Genomic DNA, 8,790 nt, shown 5'->3' on the forward strand with positions numbered 1-8,790 from the left:
AAGTTTGTATCTGTCTTGTGTGAAACTTGTATGAAAAGCATACAAGAGTGAAAACGGATATAAGATCCCTTGAAAAATTATATAATGAAACTTATATGTTTTGGATACTTACTAAAACAATATATGAAAGTAATGAGAAAGTGGCCACTTTCATGAGTAAATCATATAAGTTTTTACTATTTCTTTTCCATATGGGCTAACTTCTGAACTCAAAAGCCCCAGACACTTATTGGGTTGTGAGGACAAAGGAAATGCATAAGCCCACTTACCCTTACACACACACACACACACACACACACACACACACACACACACACACACACACACGCACACACACACACACACAGTTGAGCAGGATTGGGAAAAAGGAGGCGCCATCTCTGCATGGTCAACACCATGACCACCTGCTGCTGCTAGATGGAGCATTGATTGAATTTCCCCTCCCTTATTATTTTTCATCTGACATACTCAACCTCTCCTCTACCCTAGTAAGCCTATAAATAAAAAGAGTGAAATGCAGTGATATCACTTATGATTTTTCCTTTAAATCTATATTTCTGTTTTGATCTCAATTGTCTCAATATTCCCCATATTACATTTCACCAAATTTCATAGCTTGACCCCAGAAACCAGCCCGCTGCTTTCTAAATGACTGAGCTATGAAGCTACAAGCAGTGCAGTTTTGAGGCTATGTACTTGATTCAGTCATCAGCTTAACTGAGCATATTTAATTAAATAACCCAACTTTAACATGATGAATACAACAGACAATTTAAATGTGGGGATTGTCAAAACAGGTAATATGTGATGACTGTCAAGAAGACCACCTGCCAGCATAGCCATGCATTTGCACATTTCTGAGTGACAGTGCAAGTAGTAGCAGTGAAATGGCTAACAGTTTAGAACATGTTATGCCCAGAATCCATTTTTAACAGTAATTAGTTGGTCCTTTGGGAAGAGGTCACAACCATCCTTTGGCACAAAAGTCGATTCTTTAGCAGAGAATGTGAGCTGAGCGTGTGCCTGCATGGATTGTCTATTTGGCTAAAAGAAAGATGAGCATAATAATGAATGCTGGAATGACCTCTCTGTGCTTAACACTATAGTAATATTTGGAACTCAGTGAACATTATTTTTTAGGTTTAATTCCTAAAGTGATAGGATATGTTTGCATTGTATGAGTAAAGTTAAAATTCACACTGTGTGTTGTCTGAGCATGTAATGACTGATTTTTTTTAAACAACCTTTTCACTGCTGCTAACCTAGTTCACAGTAAGCTCACTGTTTGTCTAAGACATCCCTGGAAACTGCATTTTAATTAAAAGAAGCATCTATTTCTAGGTCTGGACCACTGAGAATATAAGGGCTATGCTTTGAAAGCGCATTATTCTGCATACCGAACCAAAACAGAGAATTATGAGCTTAACGGGACAGATTTTCCATCAGCTGATGCCCTTAAAAAGGTGCATATGAGTTGTTGTTTTTTTAAGCACAAAAGCTATGGTAATTTTCAATTCAAATCAAGACTTACTTATAAATTAGGATGAACTTAAATATCCTGTAGGTTTGCTGTGCTTTAGCTTCTGGCATACTAACGACTGTCAAGATTGTGAAAACCAAATTTGGGGATTGGTTCAGAGCACAAAAAAGAGAAAGTTCTTTCTATAATGAACAAATGCTCTCTAAGAAATGCAATTCAGAACAGAGTGACTCAGCAGGACTCCAGAAAACACAACTACATCTACCTGTCAAACTCATCATATCCTTTCAATCGCTGCAACTCAAGCATAAAGGACTTAAAAGGAAACTTTTAAAAACACGCCATAATCAGTTGCAATCAGCCTCAAACGTCAGTGCTGATATAGCTCAGAGAGGAAAAGATCAAAGACATTTTCTGACATTCAAGATTCCATCACTGTTATTGTACAAGCAAGATGAGATGAAGGGGCATAGGCATGAAACAACCACCTATAGTAGTATTGTAAAAGCAGAAATATGTACTGGAGATATAAACTATTATATACCCACAAAAACACAACAGAAAATGACTGAAGGTACTACTATCAAACAGCTAAAGAAAAAGTGACTGAAATCGTTTTACACAATAGCTCTCTGTACTAGCATGTGAGCATAAAAAAAAGACAAAAAAAAAGACAAAAACAGCTACGAGGTTGTGCAACCTGAGATTTATTGGGCTTCTGAGAAGGTCAAAGGGATAGAGTACAGAACAGAACACATACTCCACAGCACTGTAGTACAATGAATCTGTTGCAGCAATGTAAAAATAACCAGCAGTGCACATAAGTTACAACAGTCCAACTGCAAAGTAGAGGGAACAAAGTAAAATGGGATGTCGTAGTGAGGATACTTGAAGTGACATTTCTATATTTATTTCTGTCAGCCCTGAACATTTAGTAGGAAAACTGCTTTTTGATTTCAAGCTCGAAGGAGACACCAAACAGCAACATTAAATAATAATATTAAAATTACAGTAATCAGATCATGCTTGTGTGGTTAGATTGTGTATATACACACACGTTTGCTTCTGCCCCCCAAAAAACATGCTAGAAAAAGAAATCTGTAAATCAATATGCTTTACAATATCACTGCGCCATCTTTAGGTACAAATCAATCTAACTGCAACCCTGGGAGTGCTAATTAGTAAAGAAGAAAGGAATAAACTAAAATAAAGGTAAGTGCACTTTTAAATTTTGTATAAATTTAATAATAATAGTAATAATTGGCCTAATGCAGACTGGAAAAACTGGAGAAACTATTTTGAAAGGAAAGCCACTGTAGTGGCGAATTTCTGCTCCAAGCTTTGAAAAAATAGATCTTCCACTTCTTAATGTGAGCTGTCCAGATTTATTTCTGACTCATACAAACAAATGATGTCACGGTCAAAAAACTATTTGCTGCTACAGCGCACATTTCCATTGCCATCCTGGCTCATTTCTAACCTGCTACCACACATGCGCTGTAATGTTTTCTTACCCGACACAAATTAAACACGCAGCATATATTCTCTAACAACATATTATACAAAATCAAACATGTAACATAATAACTGAAACGATATCAAAAATATTTCTCTATAGATTTGCTCTAACAGCCACATACAGAGAAAGCAACAGGAGAAACACACCAGTGTTTCACTTATCAAAAGATGAATTTTTGGAGTTTTAAATATAAATCTGATTAAATAAATAATCATTTGAGAGTAGAAACTGTGGAGGGTTTATTCGCAGAAGTGTCATTCAGTGCATACCCAAGACATTATAATGAGGGTTCATTCGGATTTGCCCATCGGTCCAAGAAATGTAAAAAAGGGGGTGATGAAAGACTCCCCAAGTCTGCAGCAAAGACTTTGTTCCTGTGGCTGCTGAGGCAGGCTTGGAGGCCTCTGCTGTTTGCGCTGAGTGCCCCCTGTGGGGCTACAGTCAGCGACAAAGACCTTTTTCCTCCTCCATGAGGTATATGCTAGAGCTGAGGTAGCTGCCTTTGAGCTTATCTTCCATGAAGTCATGCTACACAAAATCCCAGGAGCTTCTGACTAGATCAGGATGAAAGAGAGGAGTTAGATTAAATTAATGGCTGGTTCATCTTTTTGCATTGCACTTATAACTGCTTAAGATCACATCACTATAAAAAGACCTGCAGACAATAAAAGGGCTGCCAGCATGAAGAAAAACAAGCAATGTTCCCTTTGCTTAGAATCCATAAGTCTCATTGATGGTTGTCTGGGACAGCCAAAGTTGCCCTGCCTCTATCTGCACACAGTGATCTACATTGACTCTTCTATGAATGACGACACCATTTATCAAAAAAGGACTGGTCAGTGAACAGTGCTTTTATTTCTGTTAATATATTAACTTACAGCATAGTTTACTAGTTAAGTGAGGTGACCCTAATCTGTGGCACTGAAAACCCAAGGTTAAACCTGATTACCTCAGTAAGCCCCAAACCCACTTTTGTAACACAAGTCTTGTTGCTTAAAAACAATGCAAATGCACATCTGAATATTGAACAAAATGTTGTATGTAGTTTGTGTTGCCCATTGACATCCAAAACTGAAATGTAAAAAAAAGAAAAGGGGTAATGGATGTTAATTGCACCACACTAATGAGTATGTTTCTAACAAATATAACCTGCACACTGTACGGTCACTGCTTGGTCTACAGCTAGGATAAGAATTGCCTAGATTCCAGTGTTCTCCTTTGATCTGGTCCAATAACAACAGCAGTAGCCTTCATGGTTGTGGGCCATTATCACAGCAACATGTACAATTTTGTGTAATCATGTTGAAAATAATAAGTGATACTTTGTAGTACAAAATTGCACCCTGAGACTTAATTGTGTGCAATATGTATATATGTGAAATGTGCAGCACAAAAAGCCTGCTCTGAACAATATAACAGGCACCAACAAGGACATCACTCAGAATTGTTCCCACTAATGAAATGTTCCTCTTGTTAAGAGGAAAAATGGCACCTACCTACTGGGCAGCTGAGACAAGCCTCAAGATTGGCAATGTGGACTATACTTAAATGTCGAACTCATAGACATGCAGCCCTGTGCTTGTTAAGGCCCATTACCTACAGTCTTTGGTACAGTGAGTGGAGGAGACTGAGATGTATTGATTCCCCTCAGCAAGGCTGACACAGAGAGAAGCGAGCACAATCTCTGCTTCCTGTCTTTCTGTACACACAAACATGCACCACAGACACACTTTCTCTTTATTTACATGACAGGGGCAATTAATGTAAAGTATTGTTGCAGATGCTCTTATTCATTAACTACAGTTACAAGAAAAACTATGCAGAAAACAGCATTTCTACACTGATTGATCATAATATGTGGTGAGATCTAAACAACAGTTTTAGGTATTCACAACCAGATTAAAGTAGCAACACACACAGTTGTTTTTTTATTACACATCCTGAACAATAACTGACAGTTTAGGGTGGAAAAAAATTGATAATTTCTCCCAAAGCTATACAGAGTGAGGTGTTCAAATGGAGAAGACAGGGTTTGAAATGTACGGAGGTGGAAAGAAATGAAACACAAATAATAAACCTTAGAACAGCAGCACATATTGGGCTGATTACAGACGGCACACAAAGAAAATCGATTGGAGCTCACAATAGAAATTATTTTGACTTGACGTGATTCTTTTCCCCTTATTGCACCACTACAGCCCATCTTAGGGTTTTCACACCTGCAAATCCAACTTTTGACATAGGTACCCATCAACAAGTAGGCAATACTTATGAAGCGCCTTGAGGCGACTTTTGTTGTGATTTGGCGCTATATAAATAAAATTGAATTGAATTGAATTGAATTGAATACCAAATAAACTCGTTTTTTTTATTCTTTGTTTTTCTGTGCTTATATTTCAATTAGAGCTGGGCGATAGAACGATAACGATATGTATCGCGATATAACTTTTACTCGATAGAGAAATTTAGCTATCGCGATAGACCTCGCCGCTCTTGTCCTCTTAAAAAAAAAAAAAAAAAAAAAAAAAAAAAAAAAAGGTCAGCCGATCCAAATTCAGTAGCGCAGAGCCGAACCAATCACAGCCGCAGCGTCACGTCGCGTGACTTGCTACATACAGCACAAGTGCCAAGCCGCACGTGCGTGTGTTTGTTTGGGAAGCAGCCAGCGGGTAATGGAGCCAGTGCATAATGGAGGAAATGAGTGTGCCGACTAGAAAAATCAACCGAGCGTGACCGAAGAGAAAACCGATGATGGTTCCAATGCCGGAGAGATTGTCGAACGGAAGAGCCATAGAAGTTCCGTAGTTTGAAGGTATTTCGGCTATTTCAAGTCTGACAAAAAACAGAGTAGCGTGCACTGTAAATTGTGCCGAAAGCAAGTCTGGAAATACAATAAACTGGTGCATGCGTCACACTGTGCGCCGCGTTATTGTTTCGGTGAAATGAATTTCTACAATACTGTTACTGTTAATTCTACTCTCTGCAGTGTTTAAATGCTTACACATACACACAGTTACTGTCCCTCCACACATACGACTCGGTTCTGCTTCTATGCCCCAGCTTTGTTTACTTTTTCCCACCGAGGCTTCTAGACTTCTGATTGGCCAACATTTCTGCACGGTTAGGAATCTAGCGCCACCTGCTGCTTTGGCATGTTCATAGCAGCGTTTTCCTTCATTTCTGCCTTTACGTGTGAACGGGATTATTTTTTAAAACGAAAACGGAAAATCTCCGTTTTCAAAAATACCCGTGTACGTGTGGACGTAGCCTCAGTCTCTGACTGGAAGCACTAATTCGTCATTCGGCTTTTGTCAGACTAAAGTAACTGTTAAAACTGTTTGAAAAGCTAAGCTATACAACAAGGAGAGATTGAGAATTTCCTTTTAGTTCTCAGTTTATTTGATATTGACAAAAGTTAGTCAGTTTTGTCTGTTCTTCTGTAAAACAAACTAAGATTTATTTTTAGAATTAATATTTTGTTTCTAAGTGGAATTGACAATTTAGTCTGTTTCGTTTGTTCTATTTTGAAACTTAAACGCGTTAGCGGCTGCCTTTTGTGTAGTTTGCAATATTTGCCTTTATTTATCTGAAAAAGTCTCATGTTCCTTAAGTACATCTACCCTGTTGAACTTATTATGGGAAATAAATATTTAAAAACAAGCTGCTGATTATTTCACATTTTACTTGTGAGCAACGGCACATTTAAATCTTACAAATATAGTTATTTGGCTTATATCGTGATAGATATCGTTATCACCTGAAATGAAAAAAACATATCGTGATATGAAAAAATCTCATATCGCCCAGCTCTAATTTCAATAATACTTTTTTTTTTTTAACAAGAAAATGTCACAAGAGTAGCACCTGATCTCAAGTTTAGGAGAGGTTGAATAATGGAATTATTTGATTTTCAGAAAGGCCAAGTCATTAATCTAACTGAGATGCCAGTCAGAGCTGTTTAATCAATGCACAAAGTTATATTACTGAAAAAAATAAACAGATTTTGAAGGTAGGAACAGTCCAAGATTCCTCTTCATATTGTTCAATTCTCGTGATTGTGTTTGCATTCACTTTCCTGGAACCAATTTTACAAGAACACTTCCAGATATACCATGTCAATAGAAAATTGTACTTGGTAGTCAGTATAATCTTTTAATAATATAAGTTTGCATATGGTAGTGATAGGATGTGCGATCCTTAATAGTCTGCAAAGACTTTGTGTGCATTCCAGAGTGCTCTGGCATGCACACCTACATCCTGGGAGCATGGGAGAGGTCGTACCTTGCAGGGTTTTAATAGTTTTGCAATTTTCATTAGTTTTTATTTTTATTTAGTTTTGACTTCAGATTTTCAATTTTATATCAGTTTTAATGAGTTTTTACCAATTGTTTGCTAGTTTAGTTTAGTTTTTATTTTTTTGAAAATCCTTAGTTTCAGTTTAGTTTTGATTAGTTTCAGTTATAGTTTTAGTTGTGTTTGCAATAATTAAGTGTAACAAAATCCCAGTTTCATCATATCAGTCATGCTCTTCTGCTTATCCTTGGGTATGTTGCTATTCCAGCTACCATACCCTGCACCCTGGACAGGTCGCCTGTCTGTCGCAGGGCTAACACGCAGAGACAGACAACTCACATTCCCACCTATGGGTTCTTTAAATAAATAAATAAAGGCAGATGAACAACCATTGATACCAGGCAACTATAAAATGTATACATTGGCCCCAATGAGACTATTAACTCTCGCAGCACCGGGTGTTCGTAATTTTGGTTCAAGTGAATTGATAAACTTTTTGAAGGCAATTGACTCACACAGTTATGTAGATATCCCAGTCCTGTTGTCTCGGGATGCATCACGCTGCCTTGCCTCGGGTTAGCTTCTGTTTTGAGGGTTGAGTGTGCTCTCTTACCTTCTCAAGGTAAGCTAGGTTAGCCTTCTTGTGTGAGGTTTTCAAGTGCACTTTAAGGTTTGTGGGATTTTTTTCCCTTTAGAAATGTCCCTCATAATTTGTTTCTTTCCACTACAAGACACTCGCTTTATCCAAAACACAGTCATATTCAAAGTAATCCCAAATTGGACTCTGGCGCTTTCTCCCGAGTTTTCCTGACATGATTCTGCGCGTGGACGGAGCAGTGTTGCCAACTCCTCAGTAAGGAAAATCGCTATTGGTTGTCCTAAAAGTCGCTAGAAGTCGCTAAATGACGTCATCGCCTAATTTGCATAATTGGTCATGCTAATCTAATTGTAACCTATGTTGTTGGAGAGAGAAATAACATCGTGGAAGAGACATAAAGTGAGTAAAAAATGTCCTAAATGCATTTAGAGTTTATTTAGAACTACAAATTAAATTTCTTTTAGCAATTATTGTTTTTTTTAATGTCACAATTCTAACCCTGCTCCTTTACCCGGGCTTGGACCGGCAAAAGTGACCCGAAATAGGCACTCTGGTGGAGTTACTTTGTGTGTGTGTGTGTTTATAAGTAGTTTTAAACCTTGTGATCCACAAAACAGCATAAGAGTAAAAGAAGAACTGACTGCGTTACAGCACCCGCTGCTTGTTGAGAGTAAAATAAATACGTGCTTTCACGACTTTTAAAAAAAGTCGCTAAGGGGTCTGAAAACTCGCTAAATATAGCGACAAAGTCGCTAAGTTGGCAACAATGGGACGGAGCAGCAACACAGACGACTCGACTAACGTACTGGCCACCTGCTGGCATAATGAGACAGCAAGAAAAAAATCTGTAAACTAAACTTCATTTTCACCCTTGACTATTGTATACGCACACATCAATGA

Source organism: Aulonocara sp. 'chitande type north' Nkhata Bay, linkage group LG6 (genome assembly GCF_057382095.1).
Source record: "Aulonocara sp. 'chitande type north' Nkhata Bay isolate Kocher_YH1m ecotype deep benthic linkage group LG6, A_spYH_male_GT1.1, whole genome shotgun sequence".
Taxonomy (NCBI): Eukaryota; Metazoa; Chordata; class Actinopteri; order Cichliformes; family Cichlidae; genus Aulonocara; species Aulonocara sp. 'chitande type north' Nkhata Bay.